Source organism: Ceratosolen solmsi, unplaced genomic scaffold, assembly GCF_000503995.2.
Source record: "Ceratosolen solmsi marchali unplaced genomic scaffold, CerSol_1.0 scaffold6, whole genome shotgun sequence".
Taxonomy (NCBI): domain Eukaryota; kingdom Metazoa; phylum Arthropoda; class Insecta; order Hymenoptera; family Agaonidae; genus Ceratosolen; species Ceratosolen solmsi.
In genome coordinates this window covers 8364899-8379642 of record NW_011948414.1, presented here as the reverse complement: position 1 = coordinate 8379642, position 14744 = coordinate 8364899, and the positions used below count along the sequence as shown (strand labels likewise).

The 14744-nt window shown below is 26.9% G+C and overlaps 1 protein-coding gene across 1 annotated transcript in view; it reads left to right on the top strand.

The window, feature by feature from the left end:
• The first annotated feature begins 2169 nt into the window (after positions 1 to 2169).
• SK (small conductance calcium-activated potassium channel) overlaps positions 2170 to 14744 on the top strand; it is a 155577-nt gene continuing 143002 nt past the window's right edge. Inside the window, exon 1 of the mRNA XM_011506834.1 lies at positions 2170 to 2251. The gene's annotated coding sequence lies outside the window, so the exon portion shown is untranslated. The remainder of the gene's footprint in view (positions 2252 to 14744) is intronic.

Genomic DNA, 14744 nt, shown 5'->3' with positions numbered 1-14744 from the left:
ATATTAATGACCCGAAAAACATAAATTATAGGGTCGTTGTTATTATTATCATGCTAACAATACCTCAAATATATAAACTCATAAAATATAGAGTTAACATACATAAGAAAGGTATTAGACGTCTATAAATATATGAGCTTCAGTTTCACTCGGCAATTAATTAAATCAATTAAATCAACGCAATCAATCATGATTTTATTTAGATCCGATTTTTTATCGTTTCTTTCTTATTTTGACAGTTGCATTATATTATGTTTTATTGAGAAACCTTAGTGTATCTTAAACATATATATATATATATATATATATATTTTTTATATATCATTTATAAGAACCTTTAATTTCATAATATTTTATAATTACATACGCATATCAATTATATATATATATATATATATATATATATATATATATATATGTATGTATATGAATATGCATGTGTACATCGGTGCTTTAACCATATAATGTGAAATTCATTTAAATCCATGACTGTGCCTTTTACACTGAATTTTTCAAATAGGATTTCTTTCTTTTAAGAGGTTTCCAAGTCTGAAGTATAATGCATATTAGCGATGAAGATCCAATGAAGAAAAATATCAAAGTTTAACAATCGTCGAAACTATCCAAGTATTTGTACTATTCATTAAAAAATAATAGATTTTTTATTATTATTATTATTTTTTTATTCTCATTAATATAATGTTATTAAATTCATATATAAAACAAGCGAACGTATTTTTGTATAAAGTATAGATCGTTATAAATACAGGTGTAAATCAGAATAAATTGAGGATTTTATCTATAATGCAGATAATATTGTAATGTTTGATTATATATAAAATTTGTTATGGAATTATGTATTGTCATATTTACAAGAAACACATCAATGTTCTCCAGCTGATGTTATGGAATCGTTTATTTTTCATGTTAATACGTGGAAAATAAAATTCGACCGTTCATAGAAGAGATTACATTGAAGTGTAAGTTAGGCGAATGCCTTGGCCAAAAAAAGAAAAGAATAGAGAAAAAAAAAAGAAAAAAGAAAAGAAGCCCATTATCAGAATCCAATCATCGAATATCGGTGCAGCTTATCATTAGAAATCAATGACGGCAGAAAAATCGATCGTTTGTAACTGCTTACCACGCTATCTCAATATAAATTTCGTATCAATTAATCCTCCTCTCCCTCGCTCGCTCATTCTCACTCTCACTCTCTCACTCACTCACTCGCTCTCTCGCTCTCTCTCTCTCTCTCTCTCTCTCTCTGTCTCTCTCTCACTCTCCCTCTCCCTCTCTCTTGCTCTTGCTCTTGCTCTGGTGGTGCTGTCCCTCTCGCCCCTCAAGCCCCTTTACCGCAGTATTCGCAACTCCGGTCGACGAACGCTCGGCGCGTTCGGTCGCAAGCTTGCGAGCGAGCGCCTCCGCGGTGTATTTTTGAGTTTACGTTGCTATGACGATGCCTTCGCCGCGGCCACCGTCGCGTCGACGAGCCTCGCGTAACGTGGCGGCGGCGCTTCACTCAAGCTCCGGGGAGAGGGAAAAGCTCGCACACGCGCGAGATAGGCCTTGAGGGACATTGGAAAGCCGCTCTTGCGGCTGTGTTGGAGATTGTTGGAGGTGTAGGGTCGACGAGCGAGCGAGATGAAAATATAGAGATTGACGCGAGGGGGACTGGCGGATGAGGAGGAATGAGGGGCGGAGGATGGGAGGGTAAGGGACGCCGAATGCCGACGAAGTCGGCCGAAGCTGGCCGAGCTTAGTACAGCCGCCGACGATAACCACGTTTTCTACCCTCGGTTAGTGTGTCGTGTGCGGGTGGCTTGATTTGCGAGAGAAATACAGCGGCAGCAACGACACGACGGAAGCCCGCGCGCGGATCCCGTGGCCGCTAGTAACAAAGGAGACCGGATCTCGACCGTTTATCCCAAGGGATCCTGGAGGCCTAAGGGACGAGGAGGAAGCGGAGTCGGGAGGTTTGACCGGGTGGGCGCAACGACGGGAGCTCACGAGGCCTGGGGTAGCTAGCCCGTGGGTGCCGCGAGAATAACGTCCACGGGAAAAATTGCCATTATTGTCATTGTCAGTGGTGTGCATGTGGTGCTGGTGGTGCGGCTAGTGTTGTTGTTGGTCGTGCAGCTACTGTAGCTAGTAGTAGTGGTGGTGGTGCTGGTGCTGGAAGTGGTGCCGAGGCCACCCTATAACGTCACTGACCCTGGCTCATTCCGAAGTGCGAACGAGTAGTGTCGAAAAGGTGAGGGAGGCGTAATAATTTCTAGTACTTGTTGTGCAGTGGAATGGGTTGTAGTTGATTTGGGGCGGGGTAGGGGAACAAAGGGCCGTAGTTAAAAAACTACCGGCAGCCGCGCACGCCGCCTTATGTTTTTCATCGTTGTCTTATATACAAATTGCACGGCTCCAGGTTATTGACAGCTAAATTCGTTGTAATACAGAGAGTTGGAGCGTTATTTTAATTTTAATTGATCATTGATCGGAATATGTTGATCAAACCTTTGTTTTGTCTATTTCAATCCTTGTCGTTTAAAATTCGATCGCTGTTGTTTATTTGCAAATTGTTTCACGAGACTTTCGCAACAATCTAAGGTCTACTTCAACGCTTTATTTATTTATTTATTTATTTATTTATTTATTTATTTATTTTTGCATAATCATATATAACAATGTATTAATATATTTTTTTTAATTTATGTATTTTAATATCAATATCTTGTACCTTTTCAAATTTTCGATATGTATTATGAATTTAATCAGATGACTCGAGCTTCGAACATTCTCATAAACTTTTGATCGCGTTCGTATTAAATGAAATATATGTATTACATTAAAAAATATAAGTAAAAAATTTTCATGCCCGTTAGAATTAATTACTTCTAGACGGATACTTAAAAATGCGAAGCTATTGTCGTAGACAAAGTTTTAAACAATTTTTTTAGAAACGAAATCATAATAAATCAAAAACTTTTTCATCTATATAATTTTTTTGTTGACAGATATAGAATTGTTTTTATTATAATTTTTCTAAAGAATATGTGTTATATAGTAGTATGTAAAAAATTGTATTTCATTTGTCAATATTCTTGGCAAATTAGAAAAATTTTTTATTTTCCATTTAATTGCATCTTTATTTCCTAGATTTAACAATCGCTTAAATATGATTTATAAAAATATAAATTCTACTAAATACTTTGTCATAATTTATACAAGTAAAATTGGAATGATCGAGATCACGAATGAACACTAATTGAGTAGTGTCTTTTTTTTTAAACATATTCCTTCCAATTAATGTCTATTATTGTACACACACATATATATATATATATATATATATATATCATATTTAAGGGAATGTTTATAGTAAATTTAATGAATAATAAAAAGACGACACACGTTATTCACCATATTTGATTATAATCCGTATTGCAAGTGGCTCAAATCTATAAATCTATAAGTATGATTGAAATATTCCATATAAACTAATTACATGTATACGTTAAATCGGAACAATTATAATACGAATTTAACAGGACAAGGCAAGCTATTATTATCGAATTATTGACAATGTGGTATATGTATAGTAATTATATATAATAATAGAGGCACTATTTATTCCTAAGAAACCTTACCACCATCGTTATTTTATAATACTAAAAAATATAAATGCAATAATTGTTGTTTTTCTGACAATGTTTGCGTCACATTTTTCGGAACTCTCGAAACGATAATGCATAATATAATCCTTGTAGTATTGAAATATATTACAGTTTTTTATAATTGTATGAAACTTCTAAATAATAAGTAATAAAATATTCTAAACAGTTAAATTGCTGAAACTAAATAAAAGTTGAAATTTTATGGTAAAGTTTTACTTTAACTTTCTAAATAATTCCCATATTAAAACCAATAAAAAAATTTCTACAAACACATAATTATAGAAAAGTTTCAAAATATGTTTGCCTTACAAGTAAAAGACAGATGAAGCTTTTAGATGTTTATAAATATATTTATTTATTAATTTATTTATTTATATGCGAGATGCGTGGAAGATATTTTATCACACAGTTTCAAGACATTAGAGAACCAATTAGTGTTAAAAGCTATAGTACACCATTACTTTTAGTGTAATTGGCAAGGAACTCAAATTGTAATAATAGTCCTCCGTTTCCAAATAATGAGAGAAACTATCTAACTGTTGATTTTCCTGGCAGTCATTGAAATGCTCAAAGCAATAGAGTTGCGCCACTGCCGATTGGTTCGTAAAGCAGTAATCCTTCTTTGTTTAATTTTCTGAAGAGAAACTATATATATTTTTACGACTAAAAATGTATTTAATTTACTATTCTGTTGCATAAAATGAAATATCTAATTGTAATATTGTAACTATCCATTTGGACGTGTGCGAAAACATGAAATTTATTTGACAATATAGAATTACATATATTGAATAACTTTATCCAAGAATGTTTTTGATTGTAATTTATGAGCACATACTTTAAGGCATAAAGAGACAAGAAACATCCTGTTACAATGTGCAAACAAAATAATGTTTAATTCTTTACACGAATAGTAAAAGATTTGTCGAACAAAAAGTGTATTAATCGAGTTATTTGACTGGTTCAATAAGGGACACCTAAATTTCAAATAAAATATGTATTCTAATTTATGTAAAGAGATTTCCGATACTATTCATATTCTGAATTTTCCATCGCGTTGGTTAACGTTGCATAAAGTTGATCGATCGAGACGCAGTTTTAAATAATAAAAAAATACAAAAGCGAAGTAGCATATTTAATTTTATTCATTTAATATTTTCTTTGTCGTCAAATTAACAAAAATAATTACCCCTACTCGCTTTATCTATAATTTGTTATAAAAAAAAAAAAGTAATTTTTGTACATCGAATAATTAAGTATTTAGTTAATTAATTATTACGTATATTTACATTCATATTAATTAATTTGTTTTCTCAATGAATTTGTTTCGTATGTTCATATCGAATATTTCAAGAAAACTAGATTCATACTACCTTCATTGCCAAACAAGAAACAAGAATATTTTCCCCAAGTACATGCTTATAATTTAATAAAATCTAGTATATAATTGGAACACTCGAAAATATTAAATAAATTCTTTAAACAATATTCAATTCTTCGGCAAAAGTTTTAAAAATTTATTTAACATACGGAAAGTATTTAATCAAATATACATAAGAATATTATAAAAAATATATGAAATTGATTGAGTGGATTATAAATGTTTAATAAAATATTTTAAGCTATATAGATTATTAAACCATTAGAATATTAAAATATAATTGAATGTGAAAGAAATTGAATTTGAATTTGAAATTCAATGTTCAAAGTAATGAAATCATTAATGCATGTTATTCCAATGTGTATATATATATATATATATATATATATATATATATATATACATATATATTTATCTATATATAGATATATAGATACTTTATACTGACATTTCTGGCCTAGTTTTATTTAAAAGTTACCTTTCAAATCATACATTCATGTACATTCGAATAGTTGAATTAAATATAGAAATTTTAATTATATACCTTTAATAAAATAAATCACTCTCATGATTTCCCTTCTATTCTTATGCTCACTTTCCTCTTGAAGTCATTCTCTTTACCTTGTTTCTGCCGAGAGAATAATTTATCCTAATGTGTCATTCACCCGCCCCCGCAAATTACTGCATTGTATCGCTACTGTAGGATATAACACAGTGGGAATCCAAGACTTTTAGGGCGAAAGCATACACGCCCTCTTCACTAGGAAAACTACTTCCCACTTTCTTATTTTATTTTTAGACATTTTTTCGCTTATATAGGCTATGTATACAGCTACCAATTGCTTTGATAAACTTAATTTCTGTATACATTATGGCTTAATGTTCTTTCTATGTTCACTGAATTACGAAATTTTCCTCCTTCTTTTTCCTCCACGTCTCAACTTTATATAATCATCAATCACAAATTCCTCGAGAATAAGCGATATAAGATGTTGCATTGATTTTATTAGGACAATGAAATAATAGAGACGATGTCCAAGAGGATTATCCGTGGTAATTGCCCCTTTAGCATCACTATTTTCCGTACTTTCAAAGATTGCTTACAAAGTATATGGGTGACAATCAATAGACGCGCGCGGGTATATTTGAATAAATGTATAGGTGTAGTCGAGTGAGATTAAGGGAAACGGAAGAATAATGGAGAAAGGCCCGAGTGCTTGTATTTGCCGAGACAAAGGTCAGATTTTGAAGGACTCGCGGCCCAAGCGCATCGGTTTCGGCAACATTTTCTTTAAGTCTGCCGACTTTCTTTCAAGAGAGATGAGAGTAAAAATAGTATATTTTCGAGTGGGCTTCGGGGCAAATATGTAAAAAGATTGAAGGAATATCGTGAAAGGAAGCAACTCCAAAAATCAGCAATTGCAATATAATGCAAATTGTCGTATCGCCTACTTTACATTGCAACTTTACACCGCCATTGATTCTTTCGCCACCGACTATATCTTCTTAATGTATTGGGTGGTTTTCTTTTAATTTTAGACGATTATTTAACACTATGACTAATTGATTCGTTTAAAATATATTTTATCACGAAAAGTCTTTATATGCAATACCTATGTAATATACGATATAGATATAAATAAATTACTATTATCTATTACTGATTAATAGAAGTACTATGAAGCTACACGATCGACGAGATAAGTAACTAATTGATAAATTAAATACTTTAACTTTATCTTTATAACATTGACTTAGTAATATTATAAATTGGATAGATAAACAATTGTCTAAGGTTATCTTTTTTTTTTTTTGTTTTTTGTTTTTTTTTTTTAATAATACAATTGCTCTTTTATATAACCAGAGATTAGGTGTTATTAAATTTACATAATTATTCAAAAGGAACAAAATAAATTAATAAAGTTGATGCTTTCTTCGATATCATATAATATATTCTATACAATGACATATTTTAGCTTTAACATATATGTTTTTAAGTGGCTGAATTCTACTGGATTAATTATATATAAGATTATTAGCCAATAATTATAACATTTGAATTATTTATTACCTTAATAAATTTAGAATATTTGAAATATATTGAATGTAAGTAAATGATTATCTTTCGTCTTAATTATATAATTGAAACTATATAATTGAATATTTTAATTTCATGACATTTAACATTATTTTTATTCAATTCCGGACAAAAAGTCCTTTATATTTAACATAAGCAATAAATTCCACATAACTAAGAAAATTAATAGAAATTTAAACTATATTATTAACAAAATAATATTATTAAAATTTTTAATTTGTATTTTCCCTTGTTTTTTTTTTTTTTTTTTTTTTTTTTTTTTTTTTTGATTGTTTGTTTTTGTTTTGAATACACTAAATAAATTTAATTTCAATTTTATTGCTACGGACAATTATCTAATTATCTCATATACCATAATCTAACTTATAAAATCGATAAGTTTATCAAATCAAGTTAATTAAATTACGTAATGGATTGAAATTAGAATAATGCATGATCTTTTAGTATGAGTAAACAGCTTGAACATAAAGTTTAACGTATATTTTCATAATAATTTTTATATTCTTTATGACTTTATTTACATAATAATTATATATGTAATTCTCTCTATTTGCCGTATAGATAAAATTTCTAATTCCATACAATATACACCGCGTTGATTATTTATTCGCATAACATCATATTCATAAGAAACCTAAAAATGAATAATTAATTATATTTTTTTAATATATTTTTATTGTATAGGTGTAATTTGAAATTTTTAATTAAAAGTAACTATTTAATTTATTCTAGCTGGATTACCTATATCTTTTCAACCTTTAACTTATTAGTGTTATCGCGAGGGAAATCTATGCCAATTCTTCATTTCACCTTCAATTGTAGTAATCGATTTAAAAATAAATAGCTAAACGCGAATAATACATCCGATTCTAATGATGCGCCACTACAATGGTTTTGTAACTGCTTATAACGTGTAACGAACTTTTGTAACACCCACTCACGGAAGATTTTATGGTCATTTTCGTTACGCTTTGTACCCGCATTAGCGATCCATATAATAGCATGGAATGTGCTACCATGCTGTATAGCTATTTTTGTTCCAGTTGTCTTTCTTTAATGCTCTTTAAATTTCCAATGCATCTAGAACCACACATATTTTATTTTAACTCGTGGAATTATCTTATGCTCGTTTAAGTCAGAGTCGCAGAGCACGACTGTTAATCTTATAGTAGTGGTAGTGGCAATAATAGTAGTTATGTTTGTTCTTCTTTTAATTATTTTTAATATTATTAATATTATAGTAAAAGTGTTTTCTAGATGAACTACTATATATTATGATTCCTTACAAGAGTTAATCAACCGAACAACTTATCATATGTCCAAACGCGTTGATTCGTATTTCTATCCAGTTTAACTAATATAAGGTTGTCTATAAAACAAACTAACTCAACTTCGTTCAGTTAGCGGATAACTCGCATAAATAATTCATGATTTGCTATTGTTTACTTCTCACATTTGCATTTATTACCAATTGTTTACAACTAAACATTCATTAATACACGCATAGAATCAGTATTATAATATTTCCTTTAATAGGCTTCAATTACTTTCCACTTAAGAATCATAATAAATGCAATTTCACTACAAAAGTTTTAAAAATTCATTGATAAATTGATTATTCCTCAAAGATGCTTAAAATCGATATATTTGCTTTAATTAATTTTTTTTTAAATGTCGCACATTCTGGAATTAATGGAATTAATAGAAGAATGGGCCCTTTGAATTTAATATTTCCCCTTGGAAATAGGGGTAAATTTTTGCTTCGTCAGGAATATATCAAGTAATTGCTTTTTAAGCGAGTATTAATCATCTACAATGATTGGATATGAACTCCGCAGTTAATTTAAGTGCTTTATTATGAATCAGTTTCTGCTTCTCTATTATTTATGTATGATGAATATTTGTAAATTCCAGAAGTCTCAAATATGATTAATGGAAGATTACGTAAGGTTCCTCAACATTATTAGTAAACAATTAAGTTGTGAAACTGCTAAAGAAGGTAGTAAGAACTTTTAAGATTAGGTGATTGTATCTTATTTATAGTTTTCCGATAAATAGTTGAAAAACTAATCATTGGAATTTTATTAGACGTAGAAATTAATACTCGCGTAAATGCTCCAGAAGATACTACTTAAATTATCTAATATATTACCATTCAAATATACAATAATAGTATAATAATATTGTTAATTTTTCACATAGATTTCTTTTAAATTCACTCCATCATTGTTCTAAATTATTTTATTAATACCAATAGTTTGTATTAGGCATCGTATTTTTCTATCCATATATTTTATAATATAAAAATTTAATAATAAGTTTACAAACTTATTCCAAATGCAAATTTTGTTTAATTTCGTAGACTTTTTTCCATTTTGATAAAGTGCATTTTAATTTCTTCAGAAATATTGATAATCTTTTTATATGAATGCATAATTTATAGGATTTATTTTACATATTTTTTTGCTAATTATTTAGTAAAGGGGGTTAAAGGTAGATATAAAAATATTAAAGTTTTTAATTTAACAAATGTATAGTACTTCAATATTTTATAAAACAGTACATTTATTCATTTTTTACCATGGAATAATATTATTAGATAGAAATAATCAAAAAGCAAAAGCTTTTATTTAGATTACTTAGTAGATCTAATGCTTCAAAGACGTATTTTGTAAATTGTAAATTATACACGTTGATTTATTTATAAATTCAAAGCGATAACAATTAATTTTTTAAATAAAATGTAAACCATACTTTCTGTAAACAATTTTGAACATGAAAAATAATCATTTAAGGTATCTATCCTACCTAATACCAAACAATTCATATCTTAAATTTAAAGGATATTCGCTTTAGTTATAGTATAATGTCGAAAAAAATTTTTCTTGTTTAAAATAGAGAATTCTGCCAGGTATTTACTTGCAATAAAAGGTACCGTTTGTACTTTAGTAAAAAATATACAATTAAATATTTTGTAACTCTTTACAAAATATATATTACAATACAAATATAATACAAGTACATTGAACCTGTGAATTGAAGTTCCTGTGATTTTAATACTAAAAAATAAAATTGGTCTCAATGTTTAGTGAACTTTGTATTTTATTTATTCAACGTGCCGAAAATCTTAAATAACGTTAATAATGAAAGTAATGAATGAATTGCTTGAAGATATATGATAAATACAAATAGTAAAATAAATATTTCAAACAAAAATATCCTAAAAGTAGGCTAAAATGAAAACAGTATTAACTCGTTTCCTAGAAATATATAATCTGACTCACTCGCTACGAACAGGGAGTGCAAGAATTTCTGTAAACCAGAAATCGCATTAAAAACGTCTACTGAAAAATATGAAATACTAATGTTATGAATTAATAGATTAAAGTAGTACATCAACTAATCACAATGTTATTCGTATTGATTTTTAATATTTTTCTGTGCATTAGATTGTCAGAGAGCTTTTTGTTTTTAAATGCGGAATAATTTTTTTTAATTAATTGAATACTTTGTTTGAAAATTTAAAATAATACATTGTTTTCTATATTTTAACCAGTATTTTTTTAATGTCCCATATTTAATTAATGAGATTGAAAAAGATATTTGTAACATTGAAATATCTATATTAAAAAAAAAAAAAAAAAATAAAAATATACTAGTTAAACAAAATTGTCTATTTTTTATAGATAAAACTTTGTTCATTTTATAACTTATTGCGTTGAATTTTTTTATTAAAGCGATCGATTATTAAGAAAAATTTACGATTTATATCTGTTATCGTTTCTAAAAGTATAACTTAAATATTATAAAAATGTAAGTTTCATGGAAGAAAGAGCATTAAATGACCACGACATCCTTGAATATACCAATGTAATAGATGATATCTTGCTTGATTGATTCATTTTAGAGATCAATCATAATGTTCATCGATCAAAATGTTCCAATGATGAACAATGCTTTTTTTAAAGTTTTAAAATGTATGTGATCCTTTGATTTGTCTAGGAATGATCAATTATCGACATCTATAATCATTTGTAAGAATTTTTTAAGAATAAGAAGCACGTAAGAATTGAATAAGCAATCAATTTTTATTTGAAAATATTATTTATAACTTATAATATATTGAAAACTTTCGATATTATTTGTTTTCATAGACAAGTATCAATTTAAAAATAGTAAAATTTTCTTATATATATACTTATTTATTATATAAATCTATTGATTAATTAAATAATTAAAGGTATTTTAAATTTTATTACGAGTGTATTTCCGTTAGTAATAAAGATTTGATTAAAAAATGGCTCCCGTTTCCAATAAGATGAATAATACATTTATTATTCAAGATATAATAATAAAGTACTTAGTGAAAACAATAAAATATGCAATAGAAAAATAATTGTAACTCCTTTTTAAAATTAATTCAAATTTAAATTAAATTTAAGATTGTTTAAAAAGAAAGTCTACATTTAAAAATTTAAATTTCATATAATATATAACTTCAGAAAATATGTACTACATTTATTAAATCTAATTATATCTTCTATTTTAATAATGAAATGAATTCTTTCATAAACACGTAAAATAGTAAGTTACAAAATATTTCCAACCTATTGTTAATTATATCTCTATTGTGTTATTATTGAGAAAAAATTTTGGTAAATTTCATGAACACCGTACGTATTTATAAGTATTATATTCCATATTTCTTTCATTGAATCGACGTAACATTCTTTTACAACGGAAGAAAATTGATTTTAAGTTTTTAGGGCAGCTTTCGATAATGTTCTAAGCTCTATAAATAATAAAATGATAATAATAAAATGAGAATTTACGTTAATAAAAAATTATTAAAGAAATATACATAATACATTCCAAGATTGGCTTGTTGAATTTGCTTATAAAAAATTTGTTTGATAAATATTTATTATAAAAATAAAATTTTTTTATATAATATACACTGATATTAGAGTTAGATTAGATAGAATGTAAAAAAATTTTAAAAAAATTTTTTTTTTTTTTTTTTTTTTTTTACTCATTACTTACATGAATTAAAGTTTTTTAAAATCGTAATATAATATATCCCACATTCTATATATCATATAAATATATTTGTTTTAAATTACATAAAATTCAAAAATAACAAATTTTTCAATATCAATTATTCATCTTAAATATGTAATTTCATTCTTTAATTAATTTATATTGATTTTAAAGTATTCGTAACTATAATATCTTATTGTTTAAAATAACTGTATATTTGAAGTGTAAACATATCCGCAGTTTTGTATTGAAAGTATATTGTAGACATATTAAATTTTTCAACTTCAATCTCCGATTACTTTATTATAAAAATCTTAATGCAATAAATATAAGTGGATAAATATAATAATCGAATTAATTAAATGCAATGGTTTATGAAATATTAAACAATCATTAACTATTATTAATGAGAAGACTTACAATTAAACATTAAAATGTATTTTAAAACATATTTATTAAAGTATAACAGTTGAAATATCGATTGTATGTATATTCTGGTAATCGATTATCCTGTAATTCTTTAGAAAAATCAGCATATAATATTGAAAGAGATAACGATTGTGCCAAGTAGAAAACGTAATTTAGTACTAACTCAAGTAAACTATTAGTCAAGATATCGGAGCCATTAAACATACAAAAGTCATATTGGAATTATAATAAGAATAAGAATATATACAACATGGATGGTCAATTAGTAAAATATCTGAAAGTTCAAAAGTTTTCTTTTCGCATAGTACGTTTTTACGCTAAAACAAATAACTCGAGTTAAAACAAAATGTCACTCCGTTAATTATAATGCTTCGTAATTAATCTGATACTATCATTTACATTATCTATTGTCGTGCGCATATGCGTTCATAAAATAGAAATAAGAATTCAGCTTATCCGTTTAGCATGACTATATTATTCTCATCATAATATCCTTCATAATTAAACAATGTCTTTTGAATGTTAAACGAATTTCTTGTAAATTTTACAGCCTCTTAACAATTATACAAGCTCATAAGTCAACATATATCATATTCATTACAATATAAATTTTAATTCGTAAATATTTTTATCAGCGTACGGGCAATTTGAAAGCAATATATATATATATATATATATATATCAAATAAACTAATTATTTGGAAAATAATGTTAATTCATAGTGTTTGAAATTTCCACCTTATGTCATAATTTCATAATCTCGGTATAAACAAGGTCATGACATGTCATAGAACTGCATTTAACCATTCCATTTCTTCTTTCTCTTTACTTTATTAGATACTACAAAGTCTACATAAAACCGTGTCATGCTATCAGGCCATATTTTACTGCTTCTTCTGGGGGACATACACAACCTTCAACATTAAACGCTATTAGAAATATTGACTTTCTTTTAGCAAACGAAGAAAGTGCGTTAAACATTAACATAGGGTTATAAAAAGAAATGTGCTTTAATTGCACCTCACGTTGATGGAATTACATATTTCAAATATCTGAGTACAATTTATTTCGTTTAAATTTTTTCTTCATACGTATAAATACTTCATATAATGTAATTAACTGAAAAATAAGTTCGATTTACAATGAAATATACAGAAGACAAATATCAATTTGTTCCTAATGTATCCAAAATTTTACTTCATTTCATTCATTTTTCCAAAACCGGGGTAGTATCGAAAGTCATTATCTAACATCATTTTTCCATATATATTTATTCAGCATATTTTTTTTATAAATAATCACGATTGAGATAATACAACCGTCTTATCAAGCTTAAGGAAGCACCTACTAATAAAATAATATAATATTAACTGTTCACTACTCGCTTTCGAGTAAATTGTCTCATAAATTAACATAATTTTAATATCTTTAAAAATTATTAAAATATTTATCGTAACCTTTAGAAGTTTTACATTGTTGGAAATAAATTTGAAATGACTTCACTTCGTTAATTGTTGTTGATAAATAAAAATACTATTACTTCAATACAATGTACGATGTATTTTTTTTCCTTATTTTTTTTTTTTTAATGTAACCATTCTCTTATGCCTTTCAAACATAATTTTGAATATTAAAGTGCCTAATTATATTTTAATTATACTGTTGCATATTTTATATAAAATACTTGATGATAAGTATTATTTTATTTTTTATTTTAAAAATATAATAAACGAATCAATGAAAATTTCTAAAACGGCATTAAAATTAATTTTTTTTTATAAAATTTAAATTAAATTAATGAATGAGAGGGGACATAAGTTGATTAAATTAATTTTCAATTTATTTATCATGATAATTGAGAAAATAATATTTTAAAGATAAGAAGCTAACATTTACTTATTCCATCTGCATTTTTATTGCTTAGCATACGTTTCTTAATAAATGTATCATTTACGAATTTAAATGTATTTAACAATATGCGTTTAAGTTTTATATTAGTTTGGTCATATAATCAATTTAGTAAGTAATTTTGAAATTAATTTATTTGACCATTAAGAATTATAGATTATCTAATATTTACTATTAAGGGGATACAGCTCCAGTAAAATACTGGTTTGATCGAGATAGT